At 43.0% G+C, this 17,243-nt stretch overlaps 1 long non-coding RNA gene across 1 annotated transcript in view; it reads left to right on the plus strand.

Annotated features, from left to right (window-relative positions):
- The first annotated feature begins 293 nt into the window (after window positions 1-293).
- Window positions 294-17,243, plus strand: part of LOC311517743 — a 60,866-nt gene continuing 43,916 nt past the window's right edge. Inside the window, exon 1 of the long non-coding RNA XR_014710784.1 lies at window positions 294-624. This is a non-coding gene — a long non-coding RNA (uncharacterized lncRNA). The remainder of the gene's footprint in view (window positions 625-17,243) is intronic.

The raw sequence follows: 17,243 nt of genomic DNA on the forward strand, positions 1-17,243 counted from the left end.
AGCCAGAGAGGTTGTGCCGAGCCCCAGCCAATCAAGTGGAAGCTTGAAAGCAGCCTATCAGGGCCAGGCTGGGCCCTATAATAAGAAGGCTGCAGGGAAGAGAGAGTAGAGGAGGGGCTGGGAAAGCTCTAGGCTGATGACTGCCAGACTGGGGCTCTGACACAAAGGGGCAGAGAAGGTGTTGGGGCTATGGGGAAGTGGTCAAGGGAAGTCGGCAGTAGAGGAGAATTGGAGGAGGGCAGTAAATGGCTGCTGCCTGAGTGTCCATAGGTCAGGGCCCAGAGTAGCGGGTGGGTCTGGGTCCCTCACCCTTTTCCCCTGACTTGCCAGTGATGAGAGTGGCTAAGCCAGACTGCAGTTTGCCCTTGGAGGAAGGGGCTAGACTGAGGTCTGCAGTGAGTCATTGAGGTGAGTGATAGAACCAGAAGCTGCTGGTCCTCTGGAAAGTGGGGAGAGCTAGCAGAGTGAGCACAGCTGGAGAAGCAAATGCTGTCTGGGAGTGATGTGGGTCTGACAGTGAGGATGGTGGAGACTGAGAAAATAATGGAGGATGAAACACTATGAGCGAAGGCAAGCTGCTGAAAGAGCAAATTCCCTAAGCAACCAGCAAGAGGTGCTGCTGTGGTGAGTCTGGCACTGTTATAGGGATGTTTAAAGCTATGTCTTTTAGAGTGTATTGGAACCATCAAGATATCTTTTGGGATTCATCTCTACTTCCATATAAAATGTGGAAGCAGTACTTTTGTTCTACGCTTAAGCAGGTTCTCATTTGCTTCCTTGATGTACACCAATCTGGTCAGCAGTTTTCAAAGAGGAGGCTGGTTTTACTTGTGTGGCAATAGCTTTTCTGCATCTGCTTATGAAGGCTCAGCTTCTTAATAGTGGCTAATTTTAGTTTCATGTAAACTGGTTGAAAAATGGGGAGAACCATTATGAATTTCATGAAAAATATTGTGTTTTTCTAATTCAAAAGAGTTGTAAGTGGCATTTTTTTCCCTCCAGATATCTACTCATTACCTCCAGATATCTATTCATTACTAAGCAGGTATGTGATTCTATATAGGTCATTCTGGATATATTTTGTTACAAAATTATAGTAAGGATTCAGTAAGGATCCAGATTATCCTCCTTTGCTTTCTTGAGTATATTTTTTTCATAGTTTGAAGAATTTATTCTGCTAGCTCATTTGACTGTTTGTATGAACTTGGTTCAATTACACATTTTTCTTCTGCACCATTTGTAAAAAATTATCAGGAAATCTATGGTTTTGCAAAAATGGATTTCAGATTAAGAATCACTGTTTCACCCAGAAACTTTTAGAAGACTAGAACCAGGATGGTGAGAATGAATTAGTTACCTTTAAATAGTATTTGCCGTTAATATATATTTCTAAGGTCTGCCTTGTTTCTTCCTAAGGACTGAAATTATGCTGCTGTCATCAATATGTTGGTACATTGAATGTTGCTAGTGTGGTGTTTAAATTCTTGTGCATACCAAAACTAGGCTTGTAAAGAATTCCTCTGGCTTTCCTTTTGTACAGATGTTCATGAATATCACATTTCTAATTTCATTTGGCAAGGAATGACTCATTCCTCTCCTTTTAACAATTACATGACCAATAACCATTCAACTCTTGAACACAGCTGCATTGATGTAGCAGGGATGAAACTTCTCCTCACCTTTGGCTATCCCTCAGGCTTCAACTTTCTGAGAACTTGAACTTTTGCCTCCTCCTAAGGTACAATTCATGTATCTCCAGTAGCAGATAAATATTTTATCAATAGAGATTGGTAGACTTCAGTAAGCATGTGCACTGTTCTTCTACATCACATTCCATGGTACTCGCAACTTCTGATGCATATGTATCTGCCACAACTATGGTCTTATGCTTAACTGAGGTGCTTGGATTAAACTGGCTCCTCTTCAGTCTCACGAGTAGCCTTTTATTCTGGCACAGTTTGCTCTGTTCAAAAGCTTTTTAATGATGGCTCAATGGCTTCTAAAAGTTTATGATCAGCGTAGCAAGGTGAGGACTCACTGATGCAGCGCCTCCTGCTGGTCATCTTGGGAATTAGCTCTCCAGCCTCCAGAGCGCCCTCTGTTAGCCAGTGGCTTGCCTGCCTCAGGGCCCCAGTGTCCCTCCCAGACCTTGGTGCCCTTTACCTCAGGATTCTGCCCACTGCAGTACCCCCACACACTGGGTCTCCCCTCCTAAGGGAACTCTAAACCCACCTTGCCTCAGTGGCTACTGCCAGTCGTCATCTAGCCCCCGCTCACTGGGCAGACTGCAGTCTGTAATCTGCTCATCATTGGCAAAGTGGTTGGACCAGCTACCTCTGCCTATTCCCAAGCTGCACCTCTGTAGCCCTTCATCCAGGTCTGAAGCCTGGTGGCTTACCAGGCTGGAGCTTCCCAGCTCCCTTGCCCTATTCCCCAGCACTGCTCTACTCTGCGTCAGGTACCATCCTCTCAGGCAGCTAGCTCTTCCTACTCCAGGGCTAGAGTGAGACTCCTCTGTATCCTGGTCCCACAGCCCTTTTACCAGGCCAACTGTGGCCTGATTAAGCCAGCCACACCTGGGGTCAACTATCTCACCAGCCTCTCTCAGATGCTCTTAATCCCTCTTCCCAGCCACAGCACTCTCCAGGGCTGCTTTTAACCCCTGTTCTCCAGGAGTGGGGCAGGTGCCCCACTACAATCAGTTTCTATCTTAAATTGTGAACTATATGGGGAAAACTTTGGAACCTATCTAGTACAGTGTGCATCTGTTTCAATTTGGTAATCATTCTGAAAGTTTCAAACCACTTTGAAATTTATGGTCCAGATGCTGCAAAAAGATCCAGTTTTATGGGGATGCAGAGGGAAGAGGACTCCAGAGTTCCTTATAAATTTTAAAGGGCTGATTGGTGCAGCACGCCCTCTCTGCTCAGTCAGAAGTCAGCTGACTGGATGTCTTCCAGAAAATAATCCCGCTGACTGGCAGAACTGGACTCCTTGAAAACAATGGATGCAGGAGAGGGTGGGCTGCCCACTCCTCCCCAACCACAAGCCCCTTGTGATGGTGGCGGACCAGGGAAATCAATGTGCAGGTGGTAGTTTGTATAGTAACAATCTGTTAAAGTGCTGAGACTGAGGGAGGGTCACACAGTCCTGTCAATGTTTGGAAGGATCAATCAAACCTCCAGACTTTACTTATCCAAAACGATAACTTTGAGATTTTTTTTTCTGGTGATTTATCTCTTCTTGAGACTATTGCTCAGTGGCTGATGTAAAATGAATTAGTAATCACTGGTTCATTAACACTTACACTGGCCTGGACGTATACTCATGACCCATAGGTGACACTCTCCATATCTCATTACCAGTCTCCTGAACCCTCATAATGTGAATGTCTTACACTATTAAGAGTTTATTTAATATTTTTACACCCAGAAGACAAAAATAAAAAATATCATAGCAAGAAGTTCCTAAGTTGTCTTAAATAAGAGTTAAACCCTTAAACAATACAAATGCAGTTGACAACCTCACTGCCTCTTGTAAAACATCTCAGAGATCAAGCCTTTTCTTCCTCCATAGACTGCCAAAATGTGTGCTGAAGCCCTGTGCTTGGACTACAATAATTTCCTCCTCTTTGGCTTGGATTACTCCCAGCTTGCTCCCCTTAAATCCATTCCAAATTATGCTGTTAAGGTCATTTTTCTAGACTGTTGGTTTGACCACCTTGGTCCACTTCCTCTTTGCATTCCACATCTGGTTCCTGCTCTCCTCCACATTGAGCATGTGCTTATATTCACCTATAGGATTCTTCCATCAACTAGTGCCTTTCAAACTATCAACTCTAACCTCTTAATGTAAAGTTACCCTCTTCTTTGCTGTGCCATCTATGCCAGCCTTGCTTGCCCACTCCTCTGGGCTTCTCGCAAGTAACTGTGCGCTGTCTTCCACTCTGCATGGAAAGAGCTCTCCATTAACATTTGAGAAGCCACCAGCCTACCCTCATTCTAATCCCTTTGGATCCAGCCCTTACAAACTAAGTATGGCAGAAACTATTCAGTGTATTGGTTTAAAGAGTAAAGCATTTTACATACTGAAATGGAAGCCTGGGTATTTTTGCTTGGACTATAGCAATACTTAAAAAGCAAATTGCTATTGGATTCAGTCTCAGTGGTGGGTGATATCCACCTCATTTCTCTTGAGGGCCTTTACTTTGTAGGACTATGAGGACAGCTGGCCCCTAACGTGGCCCTATTGTCATATAGCCACTGAAAGGCAAAGGAGGGAACAGCTTCAAGAGGTTTGGTTATATATGTGTGTGTGGCATGTGGGCAAGTGCTTTCCTTTAATTTTATTTTGTCTTTTAGGATCGGCAAAAATAATCTTCAAAACCTTTCCTTACCATCCATCTTCACACTGCAGTGTATGAAAAGTCAGTGGGGCAGATTAGTAAACTCAGGTTTCCATTAGGCCGCTGATTGGATAAACAAACTGGGGAAGAGGCTGCCAGGAGCTGTCACACTTTGACGTAGGAGTGCAAAACGTGAAGCTAGCATCATTTCCAGTGCTAGCTTCTACAGCTGCCGACATGGATCAGTGGACAGTGATACACCTGCTGTACTCAGGTGTTCTGTGAAGCTGTATGTACAAAGCTGCTCCTGTGCAAAACTGCATATTCATGAAGTGTTTTTTTCTATTTGCACACCCACAAAGCCCTCCCCTCCCCCTCTTCTTTTCCTTCTCTCATTTTTACCATTGAAATCCAAACAAAAGCACAGTGATAGCTATTGAGAGGCAGATTCTTAGCTGGTGAAAATTGACATCATTTCATCCATGGAGCTGTGGCAGTTCACCTCAGTTGAAGATCTGTCCCTCTGTGCTCAATCTTAATCTCCTCCTCCTCAGTGAGAGAAGGATTGGGCCCAGCTGACAATTATGTCCAAAGGATGTACATTTAAATGTCCCTTACTTGTTGGAAGACCAATATATGTGTGTGTGGGGGGGGGGGGGGGAAGCAGCAACCGTCCGCAGTAATGCAGCTGTTGGAACACTATTTACATACAAGTTTAGTAAAAAGAAATTGCTACCCTTTTTCAAGTAATCTGTGAATACATTTTTCCATCCAGCTCTGTGCAATAAGAAATGTTCCCAGATTTCAGGTTTTATTGCCTCCATTTTCCAGTCTTTCAAGTGTTCAGATAGCAGAGATGAAATCCTGGCCTGGCCTGGGGCAGTTGCCCCACTCTTGCAGAACAGGGGTTAAAAGCAGCTGTGGAGAGGGCTGTGGCTGGAAAATGGAGTGAGAACAGCTGGGGGAATCGGTGGGGAAGCAGCCACAGCTGTGGCCAGCTCAATTAGGGCCCAGCTGGCCCTTATAAGAGGGCTGTGGGCCAGAAGCTGAGGGGGCCCACTCTAGCCCCGGAGTGGGAAGGGCTAGCTGCCTGGGAACAGGGTGCCTGCCTGAGCAGCGCAGCGCTGGGGAAGGGCAAATTGAGCTGGGGAGCTCCAGCCTGATAAACCCCCAGGCTGCAGGTCTTGGTGAAGGCTACAGATGCACTAGGGCTCCAGAGGGGCAGCCTGAGGATAGGCAAAGGCAGCAGGTCCTACACCCTTGCCAATGATGAGTGGCCATTACATTGCAGTCTGCCCCAGTGAAATGGGCCTAGCTGATGACTGGCAGTGGCCACTGAGGCAAGGTGGGTCTAGAGGGTTGGGGGTTCCCTGGGAGGGGAGACCCAGCGAGGGGGGTACTGCTGTGGCAGAACCCTGAGATAGAGGCACCAGTGTCTGGGAGGGACACAGGGCCAGCGGCAGGCGAGATACTGGCCTGCAGAGGGCACTCCAGTGCTGGTGAAGAGCTAATTCCCTAGATGATCAGCAGGAGGTGCCACGCCAGTGAGTCTCACCCTGCTACATGGCCCCATTGAAATTAATGGCAGAACTCCCTTTCCCTTTCAGGATTTTACTCCAGGTCTTTATCATGTTTCTTTAAAGGCAATGTACATAAAATAATAGACCAATGATGCTTTGAGGGTTGTTAAAATAGCAGCTTTGAGAAAATTATACTGCATACATGTTAACTGATCTTTGCAACTGATTCTTTGACTATGTTCCAAACTTTGTCACAGAGGTTTTAGCTTTACAAATACCCACAGTGGATGTTTCCTTTCAAGCATGACAAATAAGAAAAAATACAGCAGAACTGAAGCCTGCAATTTGAGAAAATTACAGTACAAATGTGTTTTTTGGGTTTTTTAAAGCAGTCTCATTTTCACAGGGTGGTAAATGATTTCTTTTCCCTCCACTCCCCAAAAGAAGGTCTTGCAACCATCTTTTGTTTTCATCCTAATGGAAATCCCCAGTGGGCTTGACTTTTTTCTAGAAGAAATTAAGAGCAGAATTCATCAAACATTAATGTTAAGAAGTCAGAAATTCTGGAATGTTTGTCCAAAGTCCCAAGACCCAGAGCAAACTCTGTCATCCTGCCGGGCTCCAGTTGAAAATCAGAGCCAAAACAAACATAGGCAGAAACTCCATCTGACTGATCATGTGGAAACAGCTGTAACCACTTAGGTGGAAAACCACCTCAGATTCTTCTCCCAGAAAACACTGATGACATGGGAGATGGCGAGCAGGAAAACTCTGTCAGAGTCTCTCTTCAGCTGTGGTCAGGAAAATATTTTCTTTCTCTGTGACTGTAAATAGATGGGTTCAACCATGGTCACAATAAAATGCAAACCATAGAAATGCTGAATGCCTCCCTCTTTTGTCCTTTCTCTTGTGTATTTCTTAATGTTTGATCTTCGTTTGCCATCCACGTAGGTCATACTAAACATCTTCTGTTCAGTCTTTTTCTTATCTATAGAGAGCTTTTGTCAGGTGCTCTTCAGCTGTAAAATAGGAAACATGCTGGAAGAAATAGCAAACATACAAAGGTGAAAGAGAAAAATCTAACTTAGGCTGTTGGATCACAGCTGGGCAAGCTGCAAATGGCTTTCCTAAGGAGTCTTGCAGATGGAGGAAAACAGAATGAGGGAAGCAGTAGAAAGCATCAAGGGATAAAAAGAAAGGAAGTTTGGGTAGCATACTCCACTTTGGATCCTTCCTCATTATGTAAAGTAATTTTTGTTGATATTGGATGTTGAAGGTGGAATAGAGCACTGTAGCAACACATTCTGCTTTCTGTTTTCCACACTTCTACACTGCCAAATGTAATAGTTCTGGATTCCCTATTTTTTTATGAAGATGAAATCCAGTTCCTTGATTTTTACTATGGTACTTTGTGTTTATTTTTCTGTCTGTACATTGGGATAATCTTGCTGGTGAGTTATAAATATAGGCATTTTTTTCTAATAAGGAAAATAATTACCATTGCTTCTCACACTCTTTCAGACTCTTAAAAAAATTTAGCTCTTCTGATTCAGATATTCCTATGTACTATTCTTCCAAGAGTGGACTATGGTTGAGAGCTGCTTATTTTCATTCTTTCTAATTTAACTCAAAATACTACATTGCCTTGATTTTTGTGCCTCTACAGATATATATTTTAATTAAGCAATTTTCAAGATCTATGCAAGACCTATCCACAAAAGTAATAATTGAAGCAACAAAGTTGTTTTGATTTGTATATGGCTCTAACTACAATTTCCAAAGGGTTTCACATAGAAACATAGAATCTTAGAACATCAGGGTTGGAAGGGACCTCAAGAGGTAATCTAGTCTAACCCCCTGCTCAAAGCAGGACCAATCCCCAACTAAATCATCCCAGCCAGGGCTTTGTCAAGCCTGACCTTAGAAGTTTTTAAGGAAGGTGACTCCACCACCTCCGTAGGTAACACATTCCAGTGTTTCACCACCCTCCTCATGAAAGTTTTTCCTAATATCCAACCTAAACCTCCCCCACTGCAACTTGAGACCATTACTCCTTGTTCTGTCATCCACTACCACTGAACAGTCCAGATCCTAGACTAGTCTCTTTGGAACCCCCTTTCAGGTAGTTGACAGCAGCTATCAAATCCCCCCCTCATTCTTCTCTTCCACAGACTAAACAATCCCAGTTTCCTCAGCCTCTCCTCATAAGTCAGGAGTCCCCTAATCATTTTTGTTGCCCGCCGCTGGACGTCTTCCAATTTTTCCACATCCTTCTTGTGTGGGACCCAAAGCTGGACACAGTACTCCAGATGAGGCCTCCTCAATGTCAAGTAGAGGGGAATGATCACGTCCCTCTATCTGCTGGCAATGCCCCTACTTATACAGCCCAAAATGCCATTGGCCTTCTTGGCGTCAACAGTTTGCTGTTGCCTTATATCCAGATTCTCATCCACTGTAACCCCTAGGTCCTTTTCTGCAGAACTGCTGCCGAGCCATTCGGTCCCTAGTCTGTAGCGGTGCATGGGATTCTTCCGTCCTAAGTGCAGGACTCTGCACTTGTCCTTATTGAACCTCATCAGATTTCTTTTGGTCCAATCCTCTAATTTGTCTAGGGCCCTCTGTATCTATCCCTACCCTCCAGCGTCTCTACCTCTCCTCCCAGTTTAGTGTCCTCCGCAAACTTGCTGAGGGTGCAATCCACAGCATCCTCCAGATCATTAATGAAGATATTGAACAAAACCAGCCCCAGGACCGACCCTTGGGGCATTCCACTTGATACCAGCTGCCAATGGCTAGATGTGGAGCCATTGATCACTATCCATTGAGCCCAACAATCTAGCCAGCTTTCTATCCATCTTATAGTCCATTCATCCAGCCCATACATCTTTAACTTGCTGGCAAGAATACTGTGGGAGACAGCGTCAAAAGCTTTGCTGAAGTCAAGTAATAACACATCCACCACTTTCCCCTCATCCACAGAGCCAATTATCTCATTGTAGAAGGCAATTAGATTAGTCAGGCATAACTTGCCCTTGGTGAATCTATGCTGACTGTTCATGATCACTTTCCTCTCCTCTAAGTGCTTCAGAATTGATTCCTTGAGGACTTGCTCTGACTTTTCCAGGGACTGAGGTGAGGCTGACTGGCCTGTAGTTCCCAGATCCTCCTCCTTCCCTTTTTTAAAGATGGGCACTACATTAGCTTTTTTCCAGTCGGCCAGGACCTCCCCCAATTGCCATGAGTTTTCAAAGATAATGGCCAATGGCTCTGCAATCGCATCCGCTGATATTCAGAAGGTTTTTGCATGCATAAAAATATGCATGAAGGGAGATTTTTACATGCTGAGTATCTTCAAAGGCAAGTGAAACAGGCAAAAAAATGTGCCTGTCGGAACAACATGCCTAGAAAAAGGGGCCATAGAATTTTTGAAGGTGTCACCTTGATGCAAGTGTCCACCAAAATATAACTCTGTTAATGCAGAATTAAGGTGGTTTGGTGTATGTCATCCCCTTGCAGAATGCTGAATTGAACAAACACAAACTCATGAAATCCAGTAAATACACAGTTAAGGTTACCCATGCAACCTTAACTACCCTTTTTCAGCAATGCCCCAATATGTCCTATAACACACTTACCTTTACTCTGCCAACCCCACAACTGCTGAAAGGTAGAAGCTCTTCACCACCTTTTACAGCCCATTTACTCTCACTCACAGGAGTCAATCTAACATTATTAAAGGACAAAAACAAAAAGTTTGCCGATGCCACCTTCCCTCTGATCCCCTGGAGGTGGCAGTAGCCAACCAGAATTATTTGCACATACTCCAGATGCAATCTGTGTGTTAGGTATGCCCACACTACATTGTGGAGATAGTAGTTGAGCCTGCTGGGTAAAGGTTTGTTTGATATGAAGATGTGTGGATTACAATGACATCTGTAACAGATGTGATTTTGGTATAAGAAAAGCTGTTTTTCACCCTTTGTATGTAAGGAAAAGCTACATCACTTCCTCCCCTCCCCAAGTGCCCCCTCCACACGCACCCACTCCTCTGCTCCTCCCAGGAAGCACTCAGTCTAATATTTTCCCCCAAGACTTTGATTACATTCCCCCCAAAATAAAATTTCCACCCTTGACTCACAAATTGTAGCAAACTCTAGCCACTCAATCCAAAACTCTTTTTTTATCTTTGGTGGGTGGGGTTGTGATTAACTTATCCTTAGTTATGTTAACTAAGGATAAGTTACTTATGTTGAGTTCACAGCCATTGAGGTCTGATTCATCCAGTCATTAGTACCTCTCAAAAAGAAAAGAAGTACTTGTGGCACCTTAGAGACTAACCAATTTATTTGAGCATCTAAGGTGTCACAAGTCCTCCTTTTCTTTTTGCGAATACAGACTAACGTTGCTGTTACTCTAGTACCTCTCAGCTTAATAGTACAAGGGAGTAGAAGGACACTATAAGAACGGCCATACTGGGGCGTCAGACCAAAGGTCCCTCTAGCCCAGTATCGTATCTTCTGACAGTGGTCAATGCCAGGTGCTTCAGAGGGAATGAACAGAACAAGTGATCCTTTTCCCTATCTCCCATTCCCAGCTCCTGGCAAACAGAGGCTAGGGACACCATCCCTGCCCATCCTGGCTAATAGCCATTGATGGATCTATCCTCCATGAACTTACCTAGTTCTTTTTTGAACCCTGTTATAGTTGGAGCCTTCATAACATCCTCTGGCAAGGAGTTCCACAGGTTGACTGTCTATTGTGTGGAAGAAATACTTCCTTTTGTTTTAAACCTGCAGTGTATTTTCATTTGGTGACCCCTAATATTCACAGAAGGAATAAATAACACTTCCATATTTACTTTTAACTCTGTAGCCCTTTGGTCAAATTACCCCAAATTTGATTCACTAATATTACTCCACATCCCAATCAGGCATACCAAATTTCAAAGAAATATGATTAACTGTTCAGATTTTAGAGCACTTTCAATAATCAAGCTTTAAACCACACAAAATGACATAGAAATTTCGCTAGCTGTTTTTCTGAATTGGCACACAAGCAGTGTTTAAAAAAAAAATGTACATTTTCTAAAATACTGTTCTCAGTTTGGATCCCCCAAAGATTTAGTGGGTGTCATTGCACTACTCTGGTTAAAACTCTACAAATTGAAAGATCATTTTGTTCACATCAATAATTTGATCTCTATCTCTGGGGGACCGAACAAACACACAGTCTAGAAACTTTTTACAAAATGGCTATTTTTCCCTACACTTAACTCCAGAACACCTGGTTCAAATGACTCCAGATTTGGGTCACTAACCTTACCCTGCACCCTCCCAAAGCATACCAAAAACTAAAGAAATCAGACTAAGCATGTTGATTTTAGAGGACTTAGAAAGGTTGAACTTTAAACAGAAGTTGTGAAGCAACCTTAACTATAGTTTCTCATACACACTGTGAAGAGAGTGGTCACTTTGGATGGGCTATTACCAGCAGGAGAGTGAGTTTGTGTGTGGGGGGGTGGAGGGTGAGAACCTGGATTTGTGCTGGAAATGGCCCAACTTGATGATCACTTTAGATAAGCTATTACCAGCAGGACAGTGGGGTGGGAGGGGGTATTGTTTCATGGTCTCTGTGTGTGTGTGTATATAATGTCTACTGCAGTTTCCACAGTATGCATCTGATGAAGTGAGCTGTAGCTCACAAAAGCTCATGCTCAAATAAATTGGTTAGTCTCTAAGGTGCCACAAGTCCTCCTTTTTCTTTTTATAGTGGCACAGCTGCTGTAGATTGGCCTAAGGCAGGTCAGCCTTTTCTTCCAAAGGGCATGTGAGAATGACTCCCAATCACATAGGAGAGTCAAGTTCACACCTCTGCTCCTCTCAGCCCAAGTGGGGATTTGAATGCTGTTTTGGATGAGAGCTCTAACCACTGGGCAATTGGACAAAGCAGGGTTACCACCACTTCCTGTGTTTTGGGCTCAATCTATAGTTGTATTGCCTCAGAGCAAGTCCACTAGATCAGGCCCAACAAGTGAGATAGATGGGGGAATGCCTAGCCTGGTGGGATCCTCGGGATTTAATCATGAGCTAGGTGCTAGGCCTGAGCATTAGGTAGCTGTGGGCATGTCCACTGGAAGATTTTTGGGCACTTAGGGGCCTTTATAGGTGCAAACTTCCATGCCTAGGGAATGTAGGTGCCTAACGTGGCAGTTAGGTTCCCAGGATTGGAGCCAGTAATGTCTAGAGAATGTTCTGTAATTGCATGTATTCACTTACTGGTTAAATTGCAGTTATGCTTTCCAGTCACTGGTAAGAAATGGTGATTCTGCTATGCATGTAAGATATAAAATGTGAAATACAACAGATCTGATTTCATTTAACTGTCAAAAAGGATGGGTACTTGAAATGTGTTACATTAAAGCATTTAATATTTTATGGAGATATAAAGATTCTATAAACTAAATCCTAAACTAACTAAATCATGCTATGATCAACAGAGCCACAACAAGATCTTTCCTGAGTCTGAAAATCATTTGAGTCTTAAGTAAAGTGAGCTAGGTCGTGGAGATAAAAGGGTGTGGATGGGAGGAGGAATCCAGAGAAACCCGATGGCTGCTACCTGATGATCAGTGCCAGAATCATGTCAAGCTGAAATGAGAACAAGAAGGGTCCAGTATTATATGTATCCTTTTTACGCAGCTGCAGCTGGACCGGTGTCCAGGGAGGCCAGCAAATCACCTTCCTTGGAGTAGCAACATAACAGGAACATCTGTTGACATAAGGAGGGTGAAAAAATAATGCCACAGTGGACACCTCTCTTTGCATACACAAACTCCCTAGACCTAAGGGCAGCGATATGTTCCCTATTGTGAGCCTGTCAATGGTTCTGTGCAGTCCTCTTTTGGTGGCTCACTTGCCGAACTGGGTCTCCTCTGTTTAACTCAAATTAGCTCAGTCTGTCAACTTAATATAAAACAAATCAATCAGCCCTTAAACTCCTGGGCTTGCAGTCCTCCTTTGATTCCATATTTAGTTCCCTATAGGCAGCCTGGCTTGGGGCTATTATCCCAGGCCCTTCTGCCTCCCTTTCACCCTCTGTTCTTCCTTTATTGCTTGGCTTACTTTCCTTATTGGTGTCAGCTCTGGATGCGTGTCTCCGTGACTGGCAGTTCTGGCAGCTGAGCATGGGTGTGGTCAGCCTGGTTGCATATAAGTGGGGAAGACTCTCTTTCCTCTACATATGTTCTGCGTGAAGTTTGCAAACCCCATTGCAGAGCCACATGGGAGACTGAGAAAGTGAGATATATGCTGTGTCCTGAATCACCAGTTTTAGAGCACCCAGGTCAACCTCTGGCATTCCCTGCAGGGATTGAGTGTGCATGCTTGTTAAGATTCCCAAGGTATCAGAGGTAGCAGATTAGGGCAGCTGGGGAATGAGCATGGGTTCAATACAGAACTGCCTTAGAATCTTAATAGGTGAGAGAGGAAATGGAACCAGCAAATAGCTGCAGTAGATACAATGAGCCAGTAAGTGTGGAGAATGATGGAAGCCCTCTCTTGGGGCTAGCTGTACTATTTTTTTGACACTCTAGACAAGGTCAGGTTCCCAACCTGCTGGAGGGGAGAATTTAGCAGAAAGGCCCCTTTTCTTCCCATCACTCTGTTGGAAAGGGGAGATCAAATCAGCCCACGAGCTGCAATCCCCTAAAGCTTGCTTAGTTTATTTTTGGAGACCAACCTTCTCCTCTCCTGTATCTTAGGAGTATGATGAATCCGAGTAAATAAGCTCCTTAATAGATTCTGTGGCACTCAGCACATGAACACGAGGTGCAACACCCTACTGACTGACGTGACTGGAGGAGCGCTTTACCTGAGTTCTATGCTCCTGTGTATGAGACACTTTTAATGACTCCTCTAGGGGTCCAAGACTGAAGATGGAGACAGACCTGAGCCATGGGCCTCAGGAAAAAGCCTAATAGTGACTATTTATTAGAGCTAGTCAAATACTGATCATCAAGTACATCTGATTTTGTCATTTTTCATCAACTAAATAATTCAACAAATCAATTTCTGGTATGTCACCAGAGCTGCTATTCACAATAAAAGCATCATATTGGACTGTGGGAACTCTTTATAATGTACCAGTGTGAACTCTTAAGATATTGGGTGACCACTGGTTATGCCATACAAAGCCTTTCATCTCTAGTACTGCAGATCCAGCCCAGCTTGGTGGTAATTGGAAAGTGTTCCCATCAGTTGCTCAGCCAGATGGCTGGTCTGCATGAAAGAATTGGTGATCTCAGGCCATTTTGTAGTAGACAGCTGTTCACATCACAAAAACAAACAAATCCACAAACACATGCTGAATGGTATCCTGGTTGGAAACCACAGCAGAGAAGCTAAGGACTGAATAGACATGGAGGCTGAAATACCCTTTCATCCCTGCAGGTGAGGGTGCAGGCAGTCTGAGAGGTTTCAAGTAGGGATCCTTGCTCTGCCCATATCTGTACTGTGAATAAACAATGAACTCCATTAGACTGTGCTGCACCTTTTCACCAGCATGAAATTTCCTATGAGAAGAAAACAACTTCAGCACTGAATTTTTAAAAGGTGATGACCCTTCTGTCTGTACACAATACAATGGCACTGCCATCTGCTCTAATCCCCTGCCACAAGGGTTATGCAGGTGGACAACCCTGAGCATTGGACTGAATGCAGAAAAAATATGGGGTGTGCCAGGACCACCTTAAAATGTTACTCTTTTAGCATTCTGCATGTTAACCTTCTCAAGCTATGTCAGATTCTGGCACATATGCTTGCCTCACCTTGTTGTGAGAGTGAACACGATGCCACCCTTACAGGTGGGCAGGAGTGTAGGTTTGCTGGAGAACTTGCAGGTGCAGTATATCTGAGGAAGGAGGGCTATAATCCCCTCCAGGAATGTTGACTTTTAAATGCTTGTGAAGAGTCTCTCTACACATATGGATGAAATGGCAATATCATTACTACTACTGCTTAGAGACAAATATAATTTACCTATAAAAAATAGCTTCAACACCTACATGAATATGATTTATGCTGATCTCAGCCCTTAGTTTTTAATGTGTATGAGAGAGATTTTCCTTTTTAAAAAAAATGTGAGATGTTAATGAAATTCACTGATATCTTGTTTTTCTTCGGTTTCTGGTCTTGAAAGAATTCAGTAGATTTAAAAGGGGAAATGTGAGTTGCAATAAGGTATGAAGAAGCCAATTCAGCCCAAATAAGAATAAGCCTGAATATTCACCTTAACTCCCAAACCAAATCTGTTTTCAGGTTTGGTTTGTTAAAGTGAGAAAACTGATCTTGCTGAGGAAGCCTTCAAAACTGCTCTCTATCACTGTTAGGTAGGTAACACCTCCCCATCTTTCTTCTTTCCCAGAGTCACTGTGATGCTACCCACTGATATTGATCTGCTCACTCACACTGGAAGAAGAGGGCCTTGTCTAGACTAAGTTTTAAAGGTGTTATATTATTGTGCATATTAACCTTTATTTAACAATGTGGTGTTCTGGTTGAAGAAATGGTGTAATAGACAAGCCAGGTACTCCCCAGCTACCCAGTCATTATGGCATTTCTTTGGGAGTGTGTGGCATGCCTGTACCATTTCTGTATCTAGTGTGAGTGAACAGGGTTAGTGAAATCATAGTTACTGTAATGATACTTGGTGCATCTCCATCACTTTCCTGGCCAGAACAGGGTACTGGGACAGTGCCATCTGATCATTTACGTGCATTCCTTTTAGCTATGGAAAAGGAATAAATGTACATGTTCATACTGCTACAGCACAGGTTGATGCTATTGTCCCTCAGGTGTTGTTGAGGCCAGCATTGATGGTCAGAATTGCAGTGTTGGCTCTGATTCTTTCTCTCGGGTATTACAGAGGATTGTGATGGGCAGCTGCTCCTCCATCTAGACAACACTAATCTGCAGTGCTCCAAGAGGCAGATATCTATCCCCTTCCCATTCTTCACCTATTAAACCCCTAGGGAAGGCTGCAAAATGTCATGAACTTTAGGATCAGCAGTAAAAATACTATTCCCTAGATATTAAAAAAAAATGCCATACCGGGGTGGAAAGGGAAAAGATGATATGCTTTCTGGGGCAAAGATCCTGCCACCACAAAATGACAGAGAAATTTAAGGTAGGAGATGTTCGGGTGTGGTAGGGGGAAGTATATGAGAGCCAAAGGGAAGAGAAGGAAAGATGAAAACTCTCAAAGATTTTGAGAGGTTTGGTTCAGAAGCTTATCAAAATAGATACATCCTCAAAGGCTGGTAAGAAGCAGCAGGAACAGATGAATCCTTAAAAAACAGCAATTCTCATCTGTATGAAAATGACCTGAACAGTAAAATAATGGTGGAGGAAAAATCTAAGATCTAGAAGTAGAATGATATTGAAATGTAATGTTTTTGAAAGTCTTCCATGAGGCATCAGTATCACTTTAATGGCTCACTGTGAGTTGTTACTGTCTTTTATCTGTAAACACCTCCAAAATCAATGCATTCATTATTCACACATAAAGAAATGTTTTTAAATTACCATAGATGTGCACAGTTTTTATCCCAAAAGCTCTGCATTCACAGTAAAGACCAATAAGCTGCAAGGTTTCATTTTCAAAAAGGAAATGTGTTTTTTTGAATTAATACAGTACACAAATATTTCTGACATTTACTTTTTTGTGGTCTTATCTCAAAAGTCTACTAAACGGCTGTGGGTTTGTTTGTTTTTTTTTGAATAATACCAAAACATATGACTTCTCAATCTGAGAACTTGTATTTTAAACTACTGTCCAAAGGGAATTTTCATCCTAGATTTACAAACTGTTAAATAGTGTTTTATAACAGAAAATATGACAGCCCTAACCTATAGCATCACAAACTCAATGCTATAATACCCCTATCATCTCTTCACAAGTTATGTCACATAAATATGTCAAAATGTTTGTCATGTTGGGAATATTTGCAAAGAAAAAATGGAGCCAATTTACATAAAGACATTCTAGGAAAAGTCTTATGACTACGGAAGCCAACCAAAATTCTCAACAGCAAACAAAAGAATGCTACTGAAATCCATAAATTAATGGGTATCCTTTATGGTTGGGACTGATTTCCTATATTTAACTGTTTCATTGCTCCCAGGTACCTGGTGTGCCTCATGGACATACCAACCAGTATGCATGAAATAAAAATTGACCCAATATTTCATTTGAAAATTCACCTGAACTTGACATGAACCTTTTTACTAGGTTCAAAAAAAATGGACAAACCTTTCTAAAATACGTTACATACCGCTTGTACCAGCTGGGCCTTGAAACAAAGTACCACAATACTGTGGCCA

The sequence above is a fragment of the Lepidochelys olivacea genome (genome assembly GCF_965140295.1).
Source record: "Lepidochelys olivacea isolate rLepOli2 genome assembly, chromosome: 3".
NCBI lineage: Eukaryota > Metazoa > Chordata > Testudines > Cheloniidae > Lepidochelys > Lepidochelys olivacea.